Source organism: Somniosus microcephalus, chromosome 20 (genome assembly GCF_052327205.1).
Source record: "Somniosus microcephalus isolate GS21.2 chromosome 20, FLI_Smic_1.0, whole genome shotgun sequence".
NCBI lineage: Eukaryota > Metazoa > Chordata > Chondrichthyes > Squaliformes > Somniosidae > Somniosus > Somniosus microcephalus.
Genome location: NC_141006.1, coordinates 48,944,084 through 48,971,580, shown reverse-complemented (window position 1 = coordinate 48,971,580; position 27,497 = coordinate 48,944,084). Strand labels below are relative to the sequence as shown.

The 27,497-nt window shown below is 46.2% G+C and overlaps 1 long non-coding RNA gene across 1 annotated transcript in view; it reads left to right on the top strand.

Annotated features, from left to right (window-relative positions):
• Positions 1–24,374, top strand: part of LOC147103212 (uncharacterized) — a 47,014-nt gene extending 22,640 nt beyond the window's left edge. Inside the window, exon 2 of the long non-coding RNA XR_015072992.1 lies at positions 24,020–24,374. This is a non-coding gene — a long non-coding RNA (uncharacterized LOC147103212). The remainder of the gene's footprint in view (positions 1–24,019) is intronic.
• Positions 24,375–27,497: the final 3,123 nt, after the last annotated feature.

The window sequence follows — 27,497 nt, the reverse complement described above, 5'->3', positions numbered from 1 at the left end:
GACAGGGGGCCTAGAAGTGTCGTTCAATAAGCCGGCGACGGACGGCCCTTGGACCTTGTGGCTCCCTCCTGGGCTGGTACTCCTCCTCCTCCTCCTCCTCCTCCTCATGGTCCTCCTGCTCCTCCTCCTGAGGTGGTGGTCCAACATGAGGTGGCAGTGCCTGAGTCCTGCGGATAGCCAGGTTGTGCAGCATGCAGCAAACGACGACGAACTGGGAGACTCTATCCGGCGAATACTGCAGAGATCCGCCGGAGCGATCCAGGCAGCGGAACCGTTGCTTGAGGACGCCAATCGTTTGCTCTATGATGTTCCTTGTGGCTTGATGGCTTTCGTTGTATGCCTCCTCAGCAGGGGTCCTGGGCGCGCGGAGCGGGGTCATGAGCCATGTACACAAAGGATAGCCTTTGTCCCCGATAAGCCATCCTCTTGGGGGAGGCTGTGCCTGGAACATGTCAGCCACAGTAGTCTGGCGCAGGATAAATGCATCGTGGCTGCTGCCTGCAAAGCGGGCATTGACAGCTAGGATGCGCTGCCTGTGGTCACACACCAGCTGTACATTGAGGGAATGGTAGCCCTTCCGGTTGCGGTAATCCTCGGCATTGTCGATAGGTGCCCGCAAAGCCACATGCGTGCAGTCAATGGCGCCCTGCACCATGGGGAAGTCGGCGATCCTCGCAAATCCGACTGCACGCTGCTCCTGCCTCTCTAGGGTCATGGGGAAGGAGATGAATTGGTGTCTCCTTGTGAAAAGGGCATCAGTGACCTGCCGGATGCAGCGATGCACGGCGAACTGGGAGATGTTAGCTATGTCCCCAGCAGCGGCTTGGAAGGAGCCGCTTGCATAAAAGTTCAGAGCCACCGTGACCTTCACTTCCACCGACAGAGACGTCCTGCACATCAGCTGTGGACGCAGATCTCTGTGAAGCAGCTGGCAGATCTCTGCAACCACCTCCCTTCTGAAGCGCAGCCTCTTAACACACTGCGCGGCAGTCATGGTGAGATAGGACACCTGCTGGCGGTATTCCCTGAGTGGGTAAGGCCTACGTTGCCGACGCCTAATGCCCCCTCTGCGTCTAGGCATGGCTGCCCCTCTCACACAGCGTCTGCGAGCCCTTCGCACATAATGCTGGAACTGAGGGTTGGAACCCCATGCAGCCCCCATAATATACTTGCAAACAATGAAATCACAATGAGTCAAATTTCCAAGCTCTGGCCAGAAGCCAAAAATACCTCTCCTATGTTGGGCCAAATCAGTAAGGTCTCTTCCTTGGTCTCTGTCCAGAAATCCGTTGCACAAAAGTCATTGCAGCAAAATGGCTGGCCTTTATAGTTCAGTCTAAGTGCCCTTTAATTAGCGCTCCCCGAGGCCCGCAGGGCCTCTGCTGCGTTCCACTTCACAGTTCTTAACACCGCCACGCCCACATTGGGCGGGCGCGACTGAAGTTCCGGTTTGGGGCGCACAAAGGGCGTTGCATGACGAAATGACATCATAAGTTGCGCGTGCAGCTGAGCGCGCGCAAACACTTTGCGCCAGCGCTAAATGTCTATTGAAGTTGGGCGTAGGCGCAGATCGTTCTGCACCCGGCCGCTAAGTGCCTAGCGCTCGAGATGTACTCCTCCTAGGGCGCTAATGGCTGGCGAACGCAACTGAATTTCTAGGCCTAAATTTGTGAGATGCTAAAAATCTTAATTTATTCAGCAATGAAATACGGCATTACGTGCCAGCAGATAAATATTTAAATCATCTTTTATAGGTACTTCTGAAGTGCCTTCCCACACCATCAACACCACCACCGCAATTTTCCCGCTATGATAGTTCTGGAATATAAAAAAGCAGCCATTTCACTCGTTGTTGGTTGAAGTGATGAAACATCTGAAAAAAGAAAATAATGTTTGAAACTCTTTCCCAATGAGCTGTTACTGGCAATGCCCCAAAAGTTGAAATTTTCATGGTTCTGGTGGCTACGCTGCATCACAGGAAATCTGCTGTCCAAGACTTAGCAGCTTAGCATTAAAATCCTGGTGATTTTAAAATGGTGTTTAATATGTTCAAGTGCTGCACATCACATGGCTAAAACTATACAGCGATGTTGACGCTGTCGACATTCTATCCCACATATCCATCACCTAAGTCCTTGCTGATCTCCACTTGCTCACCATCCTCCAACACATTGGGCTGGATTTTGTCAGCACTCAGAGGGCAGGTTTGAAGGCAGGTCAAAGGGTAAAATCGTTTTGATTGACAGCGGGTTGCGATCGCGCCGTCAACCCGCCTCCAAACAATTTTCCCAAGTGTCAGGTCCCCGATTTGCGCATGGACCCGACACCTAGCGGCGGGAAGAGGATTAAAACCAATTACCTGCCTATTAACAGGTAGTTGCTAGTAGTTGACAGGCTATTTTTGAATTTTGCCGCTTCTGCCTCGGGTTTCCCAACATCCGGACACCACGCCAGGTAAGTGTGGCGTGTTGTGAGTCTGCTGTAGTGTTTCTGGATTGATGACAGCTGCAGAAGTGGTGTGAATGATCCAATGGTGCTCTGGTGAGTCTCAGAGGTAAGGAAATGTTGGGAAATGCATTTTTAATGCATTTACACATTTCTTTAGGTTACAAGTTTTGAAATCCATGTCCAGTGCCATCTCATTGGGAGAACCTCTCTCACCAGTTACAGATCGCTTCTGTCACCTCACCTGCAGCTGACATCTATTCCAGCCTATGGAGGGAGTCATTTGAGAGCCTGGATGCAAGAGCTCACCTTTGTACATTGATTGTCAGTGTTTGCAGTACCTCAATGCTGTCAAACACTGAGAAATCAGCTGTCAAAAAAAATTGTGCATGGTCCCTTTAAGAAAACCGGCAGATGACACGTCATCAAATGATGTCATCTGACCGGCTTCGTCTTAATTGGCCGGTAAGCCTGCAGGGCGGGCTTAACGAGGTCAATCAATGTAAAATCACATCTGTGGGCTGGATGCAGTTAGGGGCGGGACTGGAAGCCGGAAACCACCTGACCCGCACCCAACCCACCTCCATTGAAAATGTCACAGCCATCGAATTCAAAATCCACAGGCTGGATTTTCCGGGGGGTCAGCGGGCGTGATCTGTGGCGGGTCGGGTGGGAAAGTGTTTTTTTCCTCCAATGGGTCGGAACCCCGATGTCAACCCGCCGCCACGTGTTTTTACCCGATGTTGGGTCTGTCAGCACTGAGCAGACCTGACACGCAGCGGTGGGTTCACAGCGGGGGACCCAATTCATGTAATTCGTGGCTTGTTTAGAGCCACTTAACAATGAGTTTCAGCTCACCTTCTGCATTTGACAGCTCGCCCACGGGGTCCACGCTGGTCGCGGACCACGTCTCTCAAGCTGAGGCGAGAGTTCAGTGGCCATTGAATCAGCTGCTGAGTTGATAGCTTCAAATGTACAGTAAAATCTCCCACCTTACAGAGATATCTTCCCTTAGCCACAATCTCTTCCTCACTGCATTTCCACAACAGATTCACTATGCTGCAAGTCTTTACTTAAGTCTACATCCAGTCTGACCTCATTACCTCTCTCACCATTGACAGATCACTTCTGTCATCTCTACTTCACCTGCCATCTATTCCATCAGCATGGGTGCCCTTTATACTCTCTCACCTTGGTCCTTAGAATCCTACCATGATCAGCCCCAGCAGCACAACAGCACCAACAAAAACACCAGCAACCTCCTCCGCAATCACCTGATGCTGCACAGGACAGAGAGCATCAGCACCTGACCACATTGCTGCCGGGAGGACAGGGATGACCTCACCATGGCCACATTTACTTCACTTGACGCTGTACACCCTGGCTGCCACATGATGCACCAGGTTGGCACCACCACACACCAACACCATAAAGCATCCCTACAATGCCCAAGCCATTCCTTTCACACTCATCACCATTGCAGGAGGTGCCATTATGTCTCACCATTCACTGCAACTCACTAAGCCACTTCCAAAGGTGCACACAAATCTGTCCAAGAACTCAATGTTGAAAGTAAAGGTTTCAATGGTTGACACCACATTAACAAAAACTTTACATGAACATTGGCTAAAACACCCAATTTCCAACCCTTGTGTGTTGTTAATTGGTATGATTGCACTAGGATGAGGGTGAGTGTGAGGGGTGACTAGTGAGATGGGAATGTGATAATGTAGATAGAGAGGGATGGGTGGAGGTGCAAGGTAAGTTGGTGTGAGTAAGGATGTGCAGGAGTAGGGTAGGGAAGGCAGAGTGACGGGGTTATGATGATAGGCACAGCAGGATGAGGTTGAATGTGGCTTTTTACTAATGTTTCGTGATCTATTGAGATCATTGAAACGTTTGCGCCACTGCACCCAGGTCCTCCTGACCACATCCCTGCTTGTGCCCTCCTCTGCAATGTGCAACCAGGCTGCATTGTTCTCCTGGGGAGGTCTCTTCCACCCAGGGGAAGGGACGAGGACCTCCCTGCGTGCTGTGACTCCCTCCATAAGCAGTCTGGAGGGAGTCATGGGAGAGCCTGGGTGCAGCCGTGCACCTCTGTGCAGTGCTCGTCAGTGTTTGCAGCATTTCAATGCTGTAAAACACTGACAGCACAAATGTTAAAATAAAGTTGGCCATTGTCCCTTTAAGGAAACCAGCTGATGACGCGTCATCAAATGACATCACCAGACCCGCTTCCTCTAATTGGCCGGAAAACGCGCTGGGCGGGCTTAACAAGCCCCTTCACGGTAAAGCCATTTCAGACAGCGGGATGGAGACAGCAGCGGGGTCGGGACCCACCATCGACGTCGCCAGCCACAGACCCCCAGAGGTCAGCAAAATCGCGGCCCTTGTCTTTGTTTACAAATCCATCCATGGCCTCACTCCACCCAACCTCTCCATCCTCCTCCAGTCCTATGTCTCAACTCGTGGTCTCTGGTCTTCCAACTTTGGCTTCCAGCGTATCACCCCCCATCCCCCGCCCCCCCGCAACCCCACCCCTCCCCACTCACCTCCATCTGCTCCCTATTTAGGAGTAGAGTTTTCAGCTGTCCCAGCCATAATCTCTGGAACTCCCTCCCTAAACTCCTCTGTCTTGCTACTGAAAGGATTCGCAAATTTCATGTCTCCCCCGAAGATTTACTTTTGGCTTATTGAAGAAACCCTGGTTGGACTGAGTTTAAAATCCAGGGCTCCAGGGCTCAGCAAGATGGCTGCGGTCAACCTCATGGCCAAGGCCTGTAAGTTTCAGTTTTGGGCTGACAAAGAAGGAAATTACAATGCAGACAGACCTTCTGCATTTATGCATGAGAAGCAAACCCAGTGGCATTCGGGCCTCTGATTAAAACCCATCAAGGTCGTTTGCACAGACAGTCAATATGTAATAGCTGCATTCAGACCTTCGTTAGAGAACATCAACGCTGTTTGCAAACGATCAACGGGGCATTCAAACTGGAATGGCCCCATCACGAAACCAGTTGGACAAAGGGGAACACTGATGAGACGTTTAAAACCGATTAACCGGCCATCCAGGTCGATGGGCCCAGATCAGTTTCCTTTGTATAAGCTTCAACACATTCAGGTCAGACAAAGAAGTAAGCTGATCTGGCGAGAGATAAGGGCTACCAGGAAGGGTATAATGAATCCCTCGGGAAGCCATCTCTCTCTCTCTCTCTCACCTCGCCTCCAGTGCCCTGCCATATCATCAACCCAGCGAGAGGATCGTCAACGAAGAGCCCATCCAGGGAAGTAGGACACCCGCAGTTACGTTTGAATTACTGGGGTATCTCTGCTCTGGGGCGGTGAAAACCTAAAAACATCGACAGGCAATGGGGCATGGAGCAGGCGTTCCAACATCCTAGACTGGTGAGCATCAATTTTCTGGCCCATCACAAGATGACCTAGATAGGTGTAAAGGGTGGGGATTAAGGGGAATTGCTAAAATTGTCATTTTAGTCATTTTCCCTCGATGTGTCTGTTTCTCCTCCCCCGCTAAGTGTAATTGTGTTGCATCCATAGTGATTTTCTCTGTATAATAATTATTTCTCTATTTTAATAAACATTGATTTTCTTTGCACCGAACCACTGGTCTCGTTTGTCTATATCGCTACTCGTAAATAAGTCCGTTGCTCAGAACTAAAAAGGGGGAAGCGGTTCAAACTGCACAGGGCTGGGGCAGCTCAGGCACACGACTGACTGACCAGACAAAAAACCCCAAATCAAATCCCCCTATGCTACCTTTCCTCAAAAACATTTGAGGTTCCTCAAAACTATTGTTTTGACCATGCCTTTGGTCATCTCCCTAACTTCCCCATATAAAGTGTCTTTGGTGGTCTACTACACTAAAGATGCTTCATAAATGCACATTGCTGTTGTGTGAATAACATTTTGCTCATAATCTGCAATGTTTAGGATATCGGTCACCATTCTATTTCATTCAGCTCGAGGAGAAACATTTTTTCCCGTACAAGTCCTCCGTGAGGGAAGCCCAACTTCAAAACTGTCGCCCTGTGTGTGTCCTTTATCGGATTGACCCTAGAACCACCTTTGTTCCTAACTGTAGCCAACAGATTGCTACAGCACCCTGCTTTGTAGTAAAAATATTCACATTTTTAGGAAACTTCAAGCATAGGATCAAGTACTTTTTAATGTGATTTACGTAATTAAAGAGCGAAGAAAATGTAAGTTGTGGGCCATTGGGAGGTAATGGTGACACCGTAATTGGTAAGAAGTATGATCCATCAAAGAAATGGAAAGAGATTTCTAACTGCCCAGAGTTTTTAATGTAACAAAAGCTCTTAACTTTGATCTGGCCACTCATCTAACAGCATTGTTATTAAATATATAATAACATCAATAATTAACCATGCAATGAGTTTAATAATTAACCAGTCCCTTTGCTGGGGAAATTGCACAGAAGTACTTAAATATATGAAGTGAAAATACAAAGCATTTTAGCCTTCATTACTACTAATTCCTATTTACAGAAAAAAATGCCTACACAGAGATTACAAATCCCTGTTACAAGGAGTTGGTAGCCTCAAGTAGGCTGATAAAATCTCTGCAGCAAATCTCTGATGAGAAAACTTCATGGCAGATGCACAACCCAATTCACCACCATCTTGTACAATTCTGATCCAAATACAGTTCTGAAACAAACATAATGAGCAGAATCATCTTCTTCATGGGTCTAGAGGCTCAGATCACAGGAAGTATGTGCAAATTGTGCACATTTACCACTGTACCATACGAAGGATATTTTCTGTAAGCTCCCTTGCAGTTTACCACCAATGGCTTGGTAAACAGTCAAATGGAAACATGTTTTCAATAGTTGGTTTAACCAGTCAAAAATGAGGTTCTTCATCCATATAACTTACCCTGCAGCAACATAAACAACCCACATTTGTGGAAAATGAAGTATTTACTGCAGAGACTGAAGAAACACATGTTCAGCAATTCACTGCTCTTCAAAGGAGTCCATAATTATAACCTCATCATTGGTGTTTCTGCACAGGGTTACATGAGGCTTATATCTATGCATGTTTTCAATTTTGGCCCAAGTTGGAGAGAAGCAGCTCTTGTTTGGTTACAGATGGCATGAGATATCACAAATAGAAACTTGACAAACTGCCCATAGCATGTAGATGTAATCTAAGCTGCATTTTCTACGGTGTTTAATCATGGCTACACCTGACACAATACACAGCAAACAGGGAAATTTCTCTCATACCATTACATGCTAATAAGTTCCTGCAAAAATCATTATCAGAATTTACTATCCCTATTGTTAGCACTCCAGCAATTCCATTTGGAAATTGCCAAGACAGGTTGGAGCCACAAGCAACTTGGAGCCACTAGACTTCCCACCAGCCACTGTTGGCTACAAATCTTTTCTCTTCTGTCTTTCTACTTCTATTATTTGTGCCATTTCTTTGGAAAGAAATTAATTATCTTTTCCCAGCAAATTAACTTCAAACAATTTGTAAGCCGTAACACTTTGAAGTATTACATTTCTTGTCAACTTATAACCTATCTTAGCCATTACAATGGGTTTGGCCAATTTCTTGATTCAGCTTTAAATAATTTCAGGTCGTTTCCTTGGTTTTGTATTATAGGGTGAAAGGATAGCTCTTTTGCCAATGTCTGCTATGGTACTATGATTAAGTGCCAGAAGCCATAGAGATCACAGTTTAGTAGCACTTGCTGTGTGGCTACCAACATCGCAAGCTTTGCAAGAAGCCCAGAAGAAGAGAGCCTCAGTTATCCCCCTGGTTGTAGTTAGACTTTGTTGTCTGTGAGATGCCAGAAGAATTGCTACTGGTGCCTGGAACAACCCTACAGCATAAATATTCATATCTGAAGCTACCTTTATAGCCACAGTTGCTATTAACTCAGTTACGGTGAGATGGAGCTGATACAGCCACTCCTGTTTTTTAAATTTGTTTATGAGATGTGGGCATCACTGGCAAGGCCAGCATTTATTGCCCGTCCCTAATTGCCCTTGAGAAGGTGGTGGTGAGTTGCCTTCTTGAAATGCTGCAGTCCGTGTGGTGAAGGTGCTCCCACAGTGCTGTTAGGAAGGGAGTTCCAGGACTTTGACCCCGTGACGATGAAGGAACGGCGATCTATTTCCAAGTCAGGATGGTGTGTGACTTGGAGGGGAACTTGCAGGTGGTGGTGTTCCCATGCGCCTGCTGCCCTTGTCCTTCTAGGTGGCAGCGGTCGCGGGTTTGGGAGGTGCTGCTGAAGAAGCCTTGGTGAGTTGCTGCAGTGCATCTTGTAGATGGTACACACTGCAGCCACAGTGCGCTGGCGGTGGAGGGAGTGAATGTTTAAGGTGGCGCATGGGGTGCCAATCAAGCAGGCTGCTTTGTCCTGGATGGTGTCGAGCTCCTTGAGTGTTGTTGGAACTGCACTCATCCAGGCAAGTCGAGAGTATTCCATCACACTCCTGACTTGCACTTTACAGATGGTGGAAAGGCTTTGGGGAGTCAGGAGGTGAGACACTTACCGCAGAATACTCAGCTTCTGACCTGCTCTTGGTGGTCAGAATATTGAGTCCTTGGATCAGTATTAGCATCTACTTCAACTCTAACGTAGAAGATGGGAAGTATGCAAAATAGTAGTTTGGCTTATTTTAGTCACAATTGTTCTCTATTAATTGGCTTAATTTATGTTTTAGTTAGACTGTGTTAATCCATTACAGCTGGGTTTAATTGCATCTGAGAAATACGGCCTTGGAGTAATTACTCTTAAGTGTGGGGTTCCTGACAGTCATATCATATCGCCTTTTGCAGTAAGTGCACAATAACATTATTGTACACAGGATGATTCTGACCCATATATCATAGCAATTTAGCCATACATTTATCAAGTTTCAATTGAAAGACAGTTTCTCATTGTCGATGAGGCTGTATACAGGTAATTATGCAGGTATTATGCAATCCATTGTTTTTTGTGAAGATCATTCTTTGAGGCAAATATAATTGTTTGAAAATGGAACTGTATTTACTGTAACAACAAATTTATTTATTCAAAGATACTGTTAGTTGAAAAATGTAGCATAGCTTATTGGAATTTCTAATTCTGTGTTGCAATAATTGGCCTTAAAAATCTACAAATAAGTTACCTTTTCCAGACTTCCTAGTAAGGATTGCTAAAGATTGAATGGTGACATAATCTGGGTCTATATAATTCTAGGAAGCACCAATCATATAGATGTAAGCAGGCCATTTGACTTTGACTAGGAGCTCAGAGCTAGAGGATGCAGGTTTCAAATGAAGAGGTTGCCAATGATACTAGAAGTTAGAATTTAGCCCCACAGAGAATGAATGTGTGGCAGAGATTCTTAGCTAAAGCAATTGACTCCACTGTTTAGGAATGGAATTATGGCTTATAGGGATAACAACGCATTCAGGTGATCAAATAATCCATGGGACATGATGGTCTCTGTGCTAGTGTAGAAATTTCAGCACAGACCATTCAGCCCACCAGGCCTGTGTTAATGCTAGCTCTACATTTCAGCTATCTGCCTGGATCCCATTTCTCTGCTCATTCCCTGTCCTTTTAATATTTATTGTTTTCAAATCTTTATCTTAAACGTCATGATTGACTCAGCCATGCACTATCTAAGGGTGAATCTGAGCAAGGAACAGAAAGGAATGCAAGTCAGAGAACTGGCCTTACAGTGCTGTAGTCCTGACACTGGCTCAAGCTCCTTTTGAGCACAGCTGAATTTACCCTATAAATGACAGCGATCTTGGTGATATTTTGGGTCTTCATGTGAACTTTATCTGGAAAGAATAAGCACCTCTTTCTACCCTGCTTAATCTGAGATGGGGCCACTAACTAAACCTGCACTAGAGGCAATTCATTTTCCCTCAACCCCTTGAAGTTAGTTGGAGAAAATTGTGAAAAGTGAGGGGAACATTTCACTTGACTACATTACCTAGGTTGAATAATGTGTTCCCTTGTACTGTGCAAGAGTTATGCTACGTACTTAGCTATAGGTAACAACACGCTCCTGTCTGGAATAATGGAACAGTTATACTACTTGGAGAGAATACACTAATATGTTCCCCACTACTCCGGCTTAATGCCAGTGTCAACAAGTCGTTAGTTAAATCTGACACAAATTCCAGGCCTAACTTCAGTTTCAAAGAATGTGGGAAGAATAAGAAGTGTAACCTAACATTAACGTGTTCGATTTTAATAGGGGAAATGTGCATCATCTAGAGGAGAGCCCAGATACTATAGGGCAATTTTAACCCCCAAAACCATGTGGGTTTGGGTCGAGTGGGAAGTAAAAATGTAAAAAAATCTCAAACCTGACCCTAACCCGCTTTGAACCTGCCCACGTCCGGTTTTAGCTGGGTCGCTCATTTAAATATTTTAATGAGGCTGCGTGCCTCCGAATTTTTTTCTCTATTGCAGCTTTAACGCTGAATGGCTGGGTTTCCCTGGCCTCAGGAAACCTGGCAGCTAAAGGGAGGCAAAGACTGCTGCGTAGAACAGGCAAGTGCCTTTACAGTACTGCTTGTGGACTAGGAGGAGCAGGAGTGCTTCCCCCCGGCACCCCAAGCAAACCTGTTAACCTTCCCAGTGCTCGGACCCCCACCACCGCCCGCCATCCGATGTCCTCCACGGCCCGCGATCCCTTCCCGCCCTCACCCCCACCCCATGTACTCCACGGGCAGTGTTCCCTCTAAGATGTGTGTGTGCACAGCCGTGCAGTAATCTGCAAGGTCCCGTGCAGGCCGCTCACAAGCTTTTCCATTTGAAATACCGCACATGCGCAGAAATTTAAAGGGACCGTGCATTGAAATAAACAGGCCATGCACAGCAAAGGCAATTTAGAGGGAACATTGTCCATGGGCCCCTCGCAAGCTTCTCCCCTCCTCTCCTGATCTCTCCCAGCCCGCCACAATCTTCTCCCCCCCATCCCCGTTCTCTCCGGCCCCCCATCGATGATCCCCCCGACCCCTGACCTTTCCCTCTCTCCTCTCTGCTCCCTGGCTGTGGCCTGGTGTTGAAGGCCTACCCACCCAACAGCCAGCCAGCCTCTCAATCTGGCTATCTGTGGCCAGGAAACAGATTCCAAAAATGCTAACCAGGTCCTGCCCCTCCCTGCCTCCGAGTTAATATCGGGGCCAATACGTGCCAGCCCCATGCTCAAGCTACCTCTCAATATTGCAGGTAGTGGAGGGGAAGAAAAGAGCTTGTTTAATGTCAGACCAGATTATTTGGAGAAACATGAAAGAATGCTGGTGAAAATGAGAAAAATGTCAAGTGGAATCATAACATTTCAAGCAAAATCACAGACAGAAGAGGAAATATATGAAACAAATGAATTTGCTTGTTTAAGCTTTGAGCTATGAACAAATTAATTACTTAAACAACTTAATGGTACTGTGATCTTGGTGCCATATTTACAGTTTTTTAGTAAACAAAATAATTCTGACTAATTACATAGAATACATCAACTGACATGCTCTGAACCACCTACACAATTTTCAAATGATACAGATCCATAAACACTACTGAGATTATTATCTGTCACCAACATGGAGGCTTAACCTTCAAGTGGTAAGTGGCACTAAAAGGGAACACAACTGGAATAAGACTCTTTATGTGGCACTGAGTGTACTTATAAAATCACACAGAATAGATTTGGATGAAGAAGGCGCTTCAGTTTATTTGATCTGTTCGCCCAGTATACTGTTTCCCCGTTGCAGTTCTCAAACTCCACCTGAACAGGAAAACAGGACTTTGGTTTAAGGTCTGATCTATGCACTTGAATTAAAAGGTAGTATCTGCCTCATCGAAGAAGTGGTTGTGTTCAGTATTGCTGACCTGCCAGTTTCTGCTAGGTGGGGCAGTGGTGCAGGGCATTGGCGAGGCTCTGAGCTCTCCTCTGTCTTCAGGCAGAAGGAAAATCAGCAGGAAACTCAGTTACAGCCACTCTTACACAAACATAAGACATAACAGAATAGGAGCAGGAGTCGGCCATTCGGCCCCTCGAGCCTGTTCCACCATTCAATAAGATCATGGCTGATCTTCTACCTCAACTCCACTTTCCCGCACTATCCCCATATCCCTCGATTCCCTTAGTATCCAAAAATTTATCGATATCAGCCTTGAATATACTCAACGACTGAGCCTCCACAGCCCTCTGGGGTAGAGAATTCCAAAGATTCACCACCCTCTGAGTGAAGAAATTCCTCCTCATCTCATTCCTAAATGGCCGGCTCCTTATTCTGAGACTGTGACCCCTGGTTCTAGACTCCCCAGCCAGGGGAAACATCCTCCCAGCATCTACCCTGCCTGTTTCAATGAGATCACCTCTCATTCTTCTAAACTCTAGAGAATATAGGCCTAGTCTACTCAATCTCTCCTCGTAGGACAATCCCCCCCATCCCAGGAATCAGTCTGGTGAACCTTTGTTGCACTCCCTCTATGGCAAGTATATCCTCCCTTAGGTATCTCCCAATTTCCAAAAACTGTGAGAAACAGCAGTAATTTTGACAGCCAGAAATGACTGAAAAATTGAGATCCCCTGTTAAATGTGGCAAGTTGGCATCACGATGTCTGCCGTTTGGTATGTGCCAGGCAAGCTAAAGAGGGGCAGAAAAAGTACATTAAAAACCAAAGTAAAAATGAATTAAAATGCCTGCTTCCCAAAATTCAACCTAGCAAAAGAGCAACCAGTATCAAGGATGGGAGTGACCAGTATGAGCTAATATGATCTTCAAAAGCAATATAACTATTGTTGGTTGCCCAAGGAGGGGTTCAGCACCAGCCTTAGTTAACAACAACAACTTGTATTTATATAGCGCCTTTAACGTAGTAAAACGTCCCAAGGTGCTGCACAGGAGTATTTTAAGACAACAGAATTTGACACCACACTCACACCGTGGTACATTTACCATGTGGCAGAAACCTGGCCTGATCTAGTCATCAGGTGTGGCATTCAGCAATGCCTAACCAGTCCGATAGTGACATTTAATAAAACATATTTCCTATTTTTTGGAATTTTTCCAAATGATGTTTAGTGTCAAATAATAAAACCTCAACATTGAAGAAAAATCTGGGGAAGGTCCAGGCAAAGTTACAAATGATATTCCTCTGTGCACGTGTATTATTCTAAATTGCAAAAGGTTTCCGAATTCGAAACTAACCTTTGTGCAATACAAGCTGCCACTGTTAAAAATGTTTAGCAGCACATTGCACTGCATACTGGTTACATTCAATCTGATGTGATTTTGTTTGGCAAAATGAGTATAATTTATGAATACTCTACATTCAGCCCATTCTAACGTTGTGGGCTAGCAGCTTTGGACATGTACTCATGTTAAGCCTATAATTGTGTGCGCCAATGGCACTAGTAAGCACTATGTGTAAAACTATAATTTTGTCACAAGGTTAGCTTATTTAAAGTCACAGTGCCCCACTACCAAATACTATGGGGGAGAAATCCCCCTAGAGGGCCATTTGGGGCGTTAAGTCAAAAATGTTTGAAAAGTTAGCGCCAGGCGCTAGCCTTTTCAAACATTTGAGAAATCCCCATTTTTTGCTCCAAGAGGGAAGTGGAGCGCTCCACTTCCCTATTGGAGCGCAAGAGGCGGGGAATGTCCCGATCCGGGGAATGTCCCGATCCGGGGCGATGTGCTCAGAAGCGCCACGTGTGGCCACGCATGGCACTGCCACGTTGCAGGGGCTCTTCCCTCAATTAAAGGGAAGGGCTCCCCACTGCGAGCTCTGCATTTATTTTTTGGCATCTGCTGGAGCACCGGGGTGCGGGACTGCCGCGCAATCAGCCGGGCTGACCGATTGCGGCACTCAGTGATTTTTTTTTCATGTCGGCCGGCCACCGTGCCGTCAAATGTTTTCATGTCGGCCGGCCTCACTGTTCGCGACCCCTGCAGCAGTCGGTAACATTGCCCAGCGCTGCTGCGGGGCGCAAGGGGAAATTTTTCTCCCGAGGCGCTACCGGGGCGCTGCGCCTGGAGATGACGTCATGATCTCTGGGCACAGAAGATCAGGGCGATACCCAGTAGCGCTGCCACTAACCTCCTGCGGAATTTCGCGGGAGGTGCAGTTAGCACCTCGGGGAGATGAAAAGCCATTTGAGTCCCACCGGAGGTGCTAACTATTAAATCCGTGTGTTAATGGAGACACGGATTGCAGGAGTTGGTTTAACAAGTCTTTACTGAATGGAGACAATCTGGAAACTGAAACTACAGAAGCCTGCTAGGGCCTTTTATACAGGGGTGGTCACTGCCGGTACTGCAGTCTGAGACCAGTTATTCCCTTAAAGGGACATACACAACAATTCCTCCCCTTTTAGATAAACAGTACATAACATTCATTTAACAACTAAATAATAACTAATTACAATTACAATTACGGTTGCTAGATACATTAGTTGAAGTTAAGCAATTATAAGTTCAGTCTTTGAGGAGGCTTCCTGATTCTGTCAGGATAACGCCTCTTTGGGATATCAGGTTCTTCTGGCAAGGTTGAGTTGGGATCAATGTCGTTGTTTGGTTCGTTTGCTTCCAATATCACCGATTTTGCGGTAGATGCAATTGGTACTTCGGTTTCATCGCCAGGTGTATCAGATCGTGGTGTGGAGTTGAGGTTTTCCAGTGACTCTAGAATCTGGTCAGCATGGCGTCTTACAATGCTCTCTCCAACGTCCACGGTATACATTAGAGGTCCTTGCCGTGTACAGATCGTTCCTGGCTGCCATTTCTCTGTGCGGTAGTCCCGGGCCAAAACTGGTTGACCTATCTTAAAACTCCTGGTCGGCCTTTCATTCATATTCTGAAACTGCCTGTTCTCCACATCTCTTCTGACGTTTGGCTTAACCAAATCCAAGCGGCATCGTAGTCTTCGATTGAAGAACATCATGGCTGGAGTTTGGTTGGTAACCGCATGTGTCGCATTCCGGTAGGCAAACAAGAAGTTATCCACCTTGTGTTGTAGGGGTATATCTTCATTACACATTGCCTTGATAGCCTTCTTGAATGTTTGAACAAACCTCTCGGCCAATCCATTAGTGGCTGGATGATATGGGGCGGATGTGTAATGCTTAACACCATTGTTCTTTAAGAACCTCCGGAACTCTTCAGACACAAACTGTGGTCCATTGTCAGAGCAAATCTGTTCAGGCAGCCCATTCCTGGCGAATATGGTTCGTAAGACTGTGATAGTTTTTTCTGTGATGGTTGAGGACATTTTTATTACCTCTGGCCACTTTGAATGTGCATCCACCGCAATTAAAAACATCGAGTCCATAAAGGGACCAGCAAAATCAATGTGCACCCTTTGCCATGGAGATGAGGGCCACTCCCATGGATGTAGAGGGGCTTGTGGTGGGGTGTTTTGGACCTTCTGGCATCCTGTACAACTCTTGGTCATCTCTTCGATTTCTCTATCGATTCCCGGCCACCACACAAACGCTCTGGCTAAGTTCTTCATTTTTACCCCTCCCAGATGACCCTCATGAAGCTCATTGAGCACTCTATCCTTCAATTTGGGTGGAATTACTACTCTGGATCCACAGATCAAGGTTCCTCTGCACACTGACAGCTGTTCTCTTCTCGGCGAGAATGCTGGCAGCAGTGGTTCGCCATGTGCTGGCCATCCCTTCACCGTTAAATCATAGACCCAGGAGAGTGTCGGGTCATTTCGTGTTTCCTTTTCTATGTTTGCATTCGTCACAGGGAGACATTCGACAATAGTTGAGTGGAATAACTCCACTGGATCCACTGCCAGTTCTTCTTCCACCGTCGGCAACAGTAGGCGCGACAATCCATCAGCATTCCCATGCTGTTTAGTTCCTTTGTACTCGATGTCATATTGGTGTGCCCCTAGGAAAAGGGACCACCTCTGTAGCCGTTGTGCCGTCATTATCGGTACGCCCTTCTGAGGGTTGAAAATGGAGATGAGAGGTTGATGTTCAATTAGTAGAGTAAATTTCTGACCGTGCAGGTAGTGATTGAACTTCTTCACCCCCCACACCAGGCTGAGGGCCTCTCTGTCAATCTGGGCGTAGTTACGCTCGGCTGAAGTTAACGAGCGTGACGCAAAAGCTATCGGCCTCTCAGAACCATCAAGGAATTTATGTGACAGTACCGCCCCAATGCCGTAGGGAGACGCATCACATGCCAGTCTTATCGGTAGTCATGGGTTGTAGTGAGCCAATACTTCTCTTGAAGTGATTAGGTCCTTACACATGTGAAAGGCCCGCTTACATTCATCGCTCCATTTCCATGCTACTCCCGTTCGTAGTAGGGCGTTCAGTGGATACAGAATTGTGGACAAATTCGGCAAAAACTTATGGTAGTAATTCACCAATCCGAGGAATGACCTCAGTTGTGACACATTTTCAGGCGCTGGAGCCTTAACTACCGCTTCAATTTTGTCAGGGGACTTATGCAACCCCTCTTCATCAATCACGTGGCCACAATACGATATCTGTTTCTTAAAAAACTCGCACTTGGGGCGATTGGCTCGTAGCCCATGTTCACGTAGTCTAGTGAGCGCCTGCTCTAGGTTGGCAAGGTGTTCACTGTCATCTTCACCTGTCACTAGGATGTCGTCCAAGTAACACTGAGTCCTCGGAATCCCTTGCAGGACTTGTTCCATCACTCTTTGCCATATCGCCGGAGCTGATGCTACTCCGAATACCAGTCGATTATACTGGTAAAGACCTTTGTGAGTGTTTATCGTGAGATACTTCCTAGAGGATTCTTCAACCTCCATCTGCAAATATGCTTGTGCTAGGTCAATTTTTGTAAAACGCTTCCCTCCAGATAGTGAGGCGAAGATATCTTCTATCCTTGGAAGAGGATATTGTACTGTGTGAAGGACTGGGTTCACTGTCACCTTGAAGTCCCCACAGATGCGAACCTTCCTTGGCTCCTCAGACTTATTGTTTAACGTTTTCTTCATGACAGGAACGATGGGTGTCGCCCACTCGCTCCAGTCTACCTTAGATAACACGCCTGCATTCTCCAGATTCTCCAGCTCTGCCTCAACGGCTGGGCGAATTGCATATGGTACCGGTCTTGCTTTGAAAAACTTGGGAATTGCATTCTCCTCTATTTTTATCGAGGCGGTTACGCCTTTAAGAGTGTCCAGTTCTTGTTGAAATACCTCTTTGGCGTCAGCTAAGATTGTTGTCAATCGTCCAGGAGTGTCGTCGTCATCCTTTTTACCAGCCACCGTCAGTGCCTGAATGGAGTGCCAGTCTAAACTTATCTTTCTGATCCATTCACGTCCCAATAACGGTGGTCCACCATCTTGCAGAATGTAGAGATACAATTTCCGTATTTTCTTGCCGTTGTATTCGACAGGCACCCTTATTTTTCCTCTGGGGTATACTTTTTGCCCCGTATACGTCCTCAAGACAATGGATGTCTCTCTCAAGGGTATGTGTGAGAATAGCCGCTCGTAGTCTCGTCGATTCATGACGGTTAGAGCTGATCCTGTATCCAATTCCATTTTGACTTGGGACCCTGCTATCGTGAGGGTGACCCAAATGGTTCGGTGATCCTCTTTTGCGATTACGTTGTGAAGTTTGAGACAGCTTAGTCTCTTGTTCCCGGATTCACTATCGCTCATCTGGTCTTCGGAACTACTGTCCGTCATCTTTTGTACTTTCCTGTACGGTTCCTTAGTAGCCTTTTTATTGTCGTTGGTCTTCTTCTCAGACCTGCAAACTTGTGCAATGTGTCCCATCTTTCCGCATTGCCTGCATATTTTGTCCTTGGACCAGCAGTCCTTCTGGCCATGGTTTGTTCTGCCGCAGTGATAACATTTTGCAAATCCCCGTGTCATTTCGTGGGTGCCGTATTCCTGTGGCTTTTGTTGTATTTCCGCAGCTCCCCTTGCTGCTGCTTCGTATGATACTGCCACGCTGAAAGCCTTATCTAGCGTAAGCTCTTTCTCTGAGAGTAACCTCTTCTGGGTTCCTTCACTCAGGAGTCCACAGACAAATTTGTCCCATAAGGTATCTGCCAGTCCTGCTCCGAACTGGCAGTGCTTTGATAGCTTGCGTAGTTCCGTAAGGTAATCAGCATTGCTCTCATTTTTATGCTGATTTCTCCTGTGGAATTTAAATCTTTCTGCTATCAGCAGCGGTGTAGGATTTAAATGTTCCTGTAGGATAGCAACAATTTCGTTAAAACTCTTCGCCTTCGGTTTGGCTGGAGTAATCAGGTCCCGCAATAGGCCATATGTTCTTGCGCCCATTAAATTTAGCAATACCGATGCCTTTTTCTCCTCGGCTATTTCGTTTGCCTCGCAATATACCTCGACTCTTTACACATACGTGGTCCAGTCTTCTATTGCATTATCGAAGGCAGTGATATCGCCAGTCTTTGGCATCTTGAAAATCTAAGATGGCATCTCCCGTGCTTTTCCTTCATCCCCGATGGATCAAAATGGCGCCTCCCGCGCTTTTCCTTCTTCCCCGCCGAGTTAAGATGGCGCCTCCTGCGCTTTCCCGCTGCTGTCAACGCCGCTCTCCGTGGTATTTTTATTTTTAACCGTTCCCGTCGTGGAGTGGACCCTCTGGGACACTTCCCTCCCTCTTCTTAGGTCCGATCGCTGCCTGGCTGCGAAGCACCGGCCGCGCCCTGTGTGCTCCACCCTTTCTCTCTCTCTTTGCTTCCCGACTCGCTGCCCAGCCCCGTTGCAGAGCCACCCAATCGAGCTCTAGTCCGCCGCAGCCCAGGAAGGACCAGTGCACTCCCTGCCACCAGGCCGATTCGCTGGGAAACCACAGACTGGGGAACCAAGCCTGGCTCTTGACAGTCTCTCCTGCAAGTTTTCAATCCGATGATTTGGAGGGCGGTTGCCCACGGTCGACGCCCGTTTCTCGAGTTTCTTTGGATTATATTTTTTTTCTTTCTTCTGGCTTCGACCTTCAATAACGTCGTCTGAGGTGCTGCCGAGTTGCAGGTAAGTTCGTTTCTTACTTGTCGCCAGTATTAAATCCGTGTGTTAATGGAGACACGGAATGCAGGAGTTGGTTTAACAAGTCTTTACTGAATGGAGACAATCTGGAAACTGAAACTACAGAAGCCTGCTAGGGCCTTTTATACAGGGGTGGTCACTGCCGGTACTGCAGTCTGAGACCAGTTATTCCCTTAAAGGGACATACACAACACTAACAATGGGAATTTCGCCCCCTATATTCTTAAAGATCATTGTTAGTAAAATATGGCACTTGTCAAAATCCTGTTTCAAGACTGAGAGCGATAGTTTGTTTGGGCACTAAGAATCAAGGGATATGGTGGGAAAATGGAGTTGATGTAAAAGTTCAGCCATGATTTCATGGAATGACAGAGCAAGCTAGAGAGGCCATATGGCCTACTGCTGCTCCTATTTCTTATGTTCTTAAACACAATTGGTTTTCAGAGATTTTCTTTGTGATTTGTACTAGTAGTCAAACTCCAGCACCATTTAATGAAATGTATTATTTACTCAATGGCCACTTTACCTGTGATGAGCCCCTATGGAGAATTTTAAGCAAAGTAATGCAATGCTCATTTAAAGAAAGCAATTTGCTAACATTTCCACCATGGTACAGAGTTGTAACCATCTTTATTTCTGGGCACCCCACCCACTTGGGCAATCAAAAGACAGGTTCCTTGGAACCTGCTGGCCCCAACATTTTGCAAATAACTCATTAAACTCCATCAAAACTACTTGAAAGAAAACAATTAAAAATACTAAATAGGGACAATATAGCTTTAAGTAAAAACAAAATACATTTTGTTTTCATCCTTCTATGTGTGTGTATTACACCAGGTTATTACACCAGGTCTCTCTGCACTTTAAAGGATATCTTTGCAACTCTGTTGTAGATAGACGAGACATGTAGCACCACAGGCTTGGCTCATTCACACTTACATTTCAGACATTTCTCACCAGCACAGACAACCTAATTGGCAATTCCCGCCAGGTGAGTGACAGTATTAATTGTTTGTGGGCACTCACGGGTGCTTCTGTTAGGAGTGTTGCCAATGACAACTTCAAACAAACTACTTTTTTTGTTTTGTCGTGCTGGCACAGGTTATGTGTAAGTATGTCCAATGCCAGTTTTCTCTTGCAGTTACTGTCGTAGTACGGTATATCTATATCTGAGATAGGGTGATGACAGAGCTGGAGATTTTCCTGAATTAGACATTAAACAAAGTACAGTTTTGTAGCACAGCTATCCTTCTGAACAGACAGGAAATTTTGAAAAGAGCCCCCAGCTCCCGGGAATTTCCCACCTTGTCCCCTGCCATGTCCTCTGACACATCCCGCCAAAAGTGACATTGGATGTCATTTGCGCCTTAGCAATGCTGGGCGCAAAGATGGCTCGTTTGTCTCTGGTGCCCAGGGTTGCTATGTGCAGTGAAGGGATCCGTTAAAACTTAAATGGCCAAAAGGTTTAGGGCACCATTCTGGAAAACGTGCAACTGTTTAGTCATTCAACCCACAGCACTGAGGCCATCAGCCATACTACACTGTGACAGGGCTTTGAGGCCTGCCGCAGCTGTTCCCCAATGGCTCTCCAGTGGGCCCATGGGTGGATGCCAGAAAGCCAGCCAAGATAACCGAAATAACCCCGGCCCCGGAAAATCGGCTGCAGTCAGGGGCGCAACCTCGCCACAGTCAATGCACTTCTGTTGACTACGGCTGAGTGGAAGATCTAGGTTCTAAAGTGTGGTTTGAAATAGTAAATCAATGTTTCCCACTTACCTCTGTGTGATTTATGATGCCAAGACATTAGTTAATAAGATTACACTGAACTTTTCATTGAATCTGCATCATTGAGGAAAACGCCAGTGCCTAGAAGTTACTGTTTGCAATATTGATGTATGACTGCTGAGACAGGAATAACATAAAAACCGTGTTCAGAAACACCAATTTCTAGATTCACATCTCAAAACTTTGGTTTCACTTGTATCCTGTCCTTGTTCAGTTTTGGGTTTGGCAAGAAGTGGCTACCCAAACCACCAGCGTCACCACACGGCTTCTGATCAAATATGGTGGTTGTAAATTGCAGAAGATAATTCAATTCATTATTGAGCACTTCTATGATCATCGCTATATTCCACTGACAAACATAACCTGCACTGTAGTCTGACATTTCACTTTTACCTTTGCATGATATTTCCATAAAAATGTGAAGTACAAGTTTGACTGCAGGTAAATTCCCTCCTGAGTTGTGATTACCGTCACTCCACTGCGACTCCCCTTTCCTCCTCCTCATTAGATCATTTCGTAGCAATTTTTTGGGGTGAGCAGTTACATTTTACACCCCTGTCACACAATCCAATTACAATATGATTCCTTATTTGTTTAATCAACACTCGTAAAATCAGTTGGAGATAAACCATTTTATTTACAGTGAGATAGTTCAGGGCAGCATAAGTAAATGGTACAAAGCTTGATATGTACACTAGTGGCTAGACCTATGCTTAATGAACTGTGAAGTGTTAAATTAATGAATTTAGAGGATCAATGAAAGGATTAGCATTTGAAAAGGTGAGAATTAATCATTAATCTGCAGAATAAAGGTGCATTGTGCATGCAGACTACAAAACAACACACTTAATAGAACAGCCTTTCATAGAAATTTATGGAGAGTAGTTTGGCACTAAAACAATCTGTATGTTTAAGTGCAGTAGACAGTATCCATAAAATGGGAAAATATAATTGATATTTATGCATATTTTGTCATGTTGTTTTCTATTGTCTCATGTATATATAACTGCACAGAGTCACACTAACACCCAGCTGGGTTAGACTTGCTGAGGTGTGCAAACAAGGTAAGATGTAATTACGCCATGAATCGTTTGTGAGAACGCCTCACCTGCTAAAATAAAAGTAATAATCAACAGGGTGCACTCACCAATGTGTCAGGGTAAAGGGAGCTTCTTCAGGCAACACGCGGGGTTCAGTAAATGGCTGCCAGGCTGTAGCAGACCCCCGAAGAGCTGGAAAGATTAAGCGCATTCCACATTGATAACAAAAAGCGTAAGCACTCAATGTAGGAACTCAGAGCAGGTATGGCAAGAGGAAGAAGGGACTGAAACCTGGTGCATAGAAACAAAAAGGAAAAGTTGAGGGGGAAGAAAGTGAGAGAGACAGACAGAGAGGAGTTGACTGCGGGAAGGGGAAAGCAGCAATAATAAAAGCAGGACGCAAGAACATAAGGCAAGAGAGGCAACTAATGGACTAGAGTGTAGATGTTGCTGTTGACGGAGGGGTTTACACCAGCAGCAATGGGATCAGCAGTGTTGAGAATATTTGCTGTAGGGAGAAAATGATGTGTGAGCTCTAATACCCTTATATTATGTGGAATAGAAATAAACGCGGCAGATTGGGTACTTAAGGGGGACTTGCCCCTTATTGCTGCAGTTATGCATCACTGGTGTGACGTAATTAATCTTGCCCAAATGGAACAGGCGTTAATGGACAGACTGCGTAGAGGTAGCTAGTGTCTTCATTTGAAGGTCTCGGCTTTTGTCCACTGAAGGAACTGCATTTGGTGCTAGACTTGCACTGGACAAACAGCATGAGCAATAAATGCCTGACTGTGACCTCAGGTGGCATGCATGGTATATTGTCGATTCCTGCTGCTGTGCTACACAGTATCTCCTGTACCAGGCACCTGCCAATAACAGTGGAGGTTTGCCTAAGGAGGCAGAGGTTTAGCAAGAAGGCATTGATAGACCTGTACCATCTCCTTCAGGAAGAACTCTCTACAATAAGGTAACATCCATACAGCACTGCCAGTGATCATTAAACTCAATTGCATGGTCCTCAATTTTTATGTATTAGGCTTATTCCAGGCTAGTATTAGGGACGTTGGCAGTTTCAGCCCACAGATGCATGAAAGAGGCCAGAAATGCATTACTAGCAAGGCCAATTACTTCATCACTTTTGCTACTGACTGAGCTGCAATGTGGAAGGGCAACACAATTCTACACAACTGCTGCTGGTTTAGCCAGAGCCTAGAGGGCCATTCAGTGGGCCCATGTTGCCATTATTGCACTGTATTACGGGTGTGCCCTTTATCGACCAAAAGGGATTTAAAAATTCTCAGTATGGGTGTGCTATGTACCAAGCACAGACAAAAAGAGAACACAGGTGCTAAAACAGAATTATTATTATTTAATACCATAACAGTAGAGGTGTGCCTAAGGAGGCAGAGGTTTAGCAAGAAGTGATTATAACCACTGCTCCCATTTGTTCAGACAGTAGATGCAGGTAATGATTCTGCTGTTGCCATTTACAGCTCCTCTAGACCCATCTTTTGTTTCTTTACTTGCCATCCCCTTTTGCCTCGCACCATCATCCCTTTTGTCACTTAATCTCTCCTGCCTTCCACCCTATCACAGACCTTCCTTTTTGTTCTTTCCTCCCCTCCCCCCTTTCACTGCCTCGGTACTTGCTTAAAACCTGTTACATCTCTAACTGGAAAGGCCATCGACCTGAAACACTAACTCTGTTTCTCTCTCCACAGGTGCTGCCTGACCTGCTGAGCATTTCCAGCATTTTCTGTTTATATGTCAAAGTATCATTGTTATCTCGAAGCAGTACTTCACATGCCTGGACTAATCCGAGGCAGCCACGCAGTACTTCACCCCCAGAGCTTCCTGAAGAATTGCCATCTGCTGCATCCGGCATAACCTCATCCTGAAAAGGAGCCACAGCATGCAGGGCAAACCACATTTGCCAAGTGATCAGATCCTAACCACCTTGTCCTTCACTTTCATGTCTTGATCTTCAAATACCATTTCACGCTGGTATCCCACGATATTTGTAATCAATAACAAACTTAGCACAGTGTTCAAATTAAACGCAGGGTATTAATTTCTTCTATTTTGTAGTGTGTGAATGTTGGCAGCTTTGAGTTGGCAGAGTGCTGCCCCTTGATGCTTTCAGTTTGTTTCAGGTGCGTGGGACCAAACTTACGAATTCCCTTAGGGAAGGAGTCAGTGTGTCGGATCGCTACAAGGTTTCACCGACTGCCTGATGAGACTCTGGTGGCGCTGGACATCCGTGGACCGTGCATTGTGTGGCGCTACAGACGAGTCAGCAAAGTCGCGGACCGTGGTGGCTGACTGATGCTGTCTATTTTCAATCATGTCTTCGCATGGCTGGTGCATCAAATAGGGGTGGCATCAGTTCCATAATTGATTGCCCCGTCTCCCTGAGCACTTGCAGTAGGGGTTGCAGTGTCTGGCCTGTAAAACTAGCTTCCTGCCCGCTAACCCCCAATTCTTCAACAATTTTATGAAACAAAAACCTGGCTTTCCTTTTCCAGTGCTACTTGAGGTGCTTGACTACCTCCCAATTACAGTTTATCGCTGATTAAGGTGATTAGTGCTTCTCCTTTCCAATTGGGTGGTCTACCGTATGGAAGATATAACCCGCAGCGTAAAAATAGCAAAATCGGGAGTAAACCAGCAGGAATAACATCTCCCAGAAACTTTGAGTAAGCCACACCTTGGAGTAACGCACCAACAACAACTTCCGCACTGTGGAAAGAAATAGACAGAATCAGAAAAATCAAATGGAAAACTGAGAATTACAAAGTGAAGGAAAGCAAGAAGAACACAATTAGGGGCTATGGGGACTTTCAGAAGGCTTTCGATAAGGTCCCACATAAGAGATTAGCGTGCAAAATTAAGGCACATGGGATTGGGGGCAAGGTATTGACTTGGATAGAGAACTGGTTGGCGGACAGAAAGCAAAGAGTTGGAATAAACGGGTCGTTTTCCGAGTGGCAGGCAGTGACTAGTGGGGTACCGCAAGGATCGGTCCTAGGACCTCAGCTGTTCACAATATATATTAATGATCTGGACGAGGGAATTGGATGTAATATCTCCAAATTTGCAGACGACATAAAGCTGGGTGGGAGGGTATGCTGTGAGGAGGATGTCGTGAAACTCCAGTACGATTTGGACAGGTTGGGTGATTGGGCAGAAACATGGCAAATGCACTATAATGTGGATAAATGTGAGGTTATCCACTTTGGTGGCAAAAACAGGAAGGCAGATTATATTTTGACTGGCAATAGATTGGGAGAAGGGGAAGTGCAAAGAGACCTGGGTGTTCTTGTGCACCAGTCGCTGAAGGTAAGCATGCAGGTGCAGCAGGCGGTTAAGAAGGCAAATGGTATGTTGGCCTTCGTAGCAAGAGGGTTTGAGTACAGGAACAAGGATGTCTTGCTGCAGTTGTACAGGGCCTTGGTGAGACCGCACCTTGAGTATTGTGTGCAGTTTTGGTCGCCTTACCTGAGGAAGGACGTTCTTGCCATGGAAGGAGTGCAGCGAAGATTCATCAGGCTGATACCGGGGATGGCAGGAATGACGTATGAGGAGATATTGTGTTGATTGGGCTTGTACTCACTGGAGTTTAGAAGATTGAGAGGGGATCTCATCGAAACCTATAAAATTCTGTCAGGCCTGGACAGACTAGATGCAGGAAGGATGTTTCTGATGGCCGGGGAGTCCAGAACCAGGGGTCATAGTCTAAGGATAAGGGGTAAGCCATTTAGGACTGAAATGAGGAGGAATTTCTTCACCCAGAGAGTGGTGAACCTGTGGAATTCTCTGCCACAGAGGGCGGTGGAGGCGAGTTCATTAAATATATTCAAGAAGGAGTTGGATATACTTCTTAAGGCTAAAGGGATCAAGGGATATGGGGAGAAGGCAGGGACAGGGTACTGAATTTGGATGATCAGCCATGATCTCATTGAATGGTGGAGCAGGCTCGAAGGGCCGAATGGCCTACTCCTGCTCCTATCTTCTATGTTTCTATGTGTGCCCACTTGAGGGCAAATGGCAACATGTTGGGGGGGCAAAATTATTTTTCAGCCTTACTAAAGGCTTCAATGCATTTCAGCCTTTCCAAAGGCTTTAATGAGCAAAAAAAAAGTGGCTGGCAAAAACCAATCGATGGCAAAACAGTTTAGGAGGCAGGAAATGGAGGCTACGGGATGGTGACAGAGCCCAAATGCCCAAATGCCCTGCTTGATGCTGGCAATGAGGAGGCGCTGCTGTATGAGATGGGTGTGAGGATGAGTTGCCTTGTTTGGCACCCCAGGGTACTTTTCCCAGAGGGCAGCAGTGCAGCATGTCTGACAGGAGGTGGCAGCATGTGACAGTGCTGTATAGGACCAAGGAGCAGATGTGGATAGGTAGATAGCGAAATACGCACGGCAAAAGGTGTTGCCTGTCAACCTGTTCCGCATCTACTGCCCGCCTATGCTGCGCATTCATTCATAACTACAGCTCTTTTGTTGCTTACCATGCCTACCAATAAACTAGCAAGGCACACATTCCAGCTACAATGTTCAATGAAAAATCTTGGCACACAGACATCTTCAAAGGGCTTCACATATAAAATCATAGCCGTATGGTTACTTGCTGTCACAGAGGATGGGCTGTACATGTATCACTTCAGCATGTCAACGCTATGTCTCTGCTTGCAAGATAAAACGTCAAGCCCTTGACTCCCTTGGGTATTCTTGCATATAAAAACATGGAGAGAATAAGGGAGTGTGAAGCTGCAGTCCTCCCTCAAACTCCGGTAGCACCTGCTCTTAAGTCAGTCCCCCTCATCACTCACGAGATTTTGCACAACTACAGAAACTTCACACATAGGGCAGGATTTTCATTGGGCCGTGGAGTCGGGACTGGAGGCGTGTGGGGGGTTAAAATCCCAAAATCAGGGGTCACCATTTCCAAGACTGTCACTGACCTCATCTCCTCTGGAGATCTGCCCTCCACGGCAGTCAACCTCATAGTCCCCCCAACCCCGCACAGCCCGCTTCTACCTCCTTCCCAAGATCCACAAACAGGACTGCCCTGGTAGACCCATCGTTTCAGCCTGTTCTTGCCCAACGGAACTTATCTCTTCCTATCTCGACTCTAATTTTTCTCCCCTTGTCCAGTCTCTTCCCACCTACATCCGCAACTCTTCTGACGCCCTCC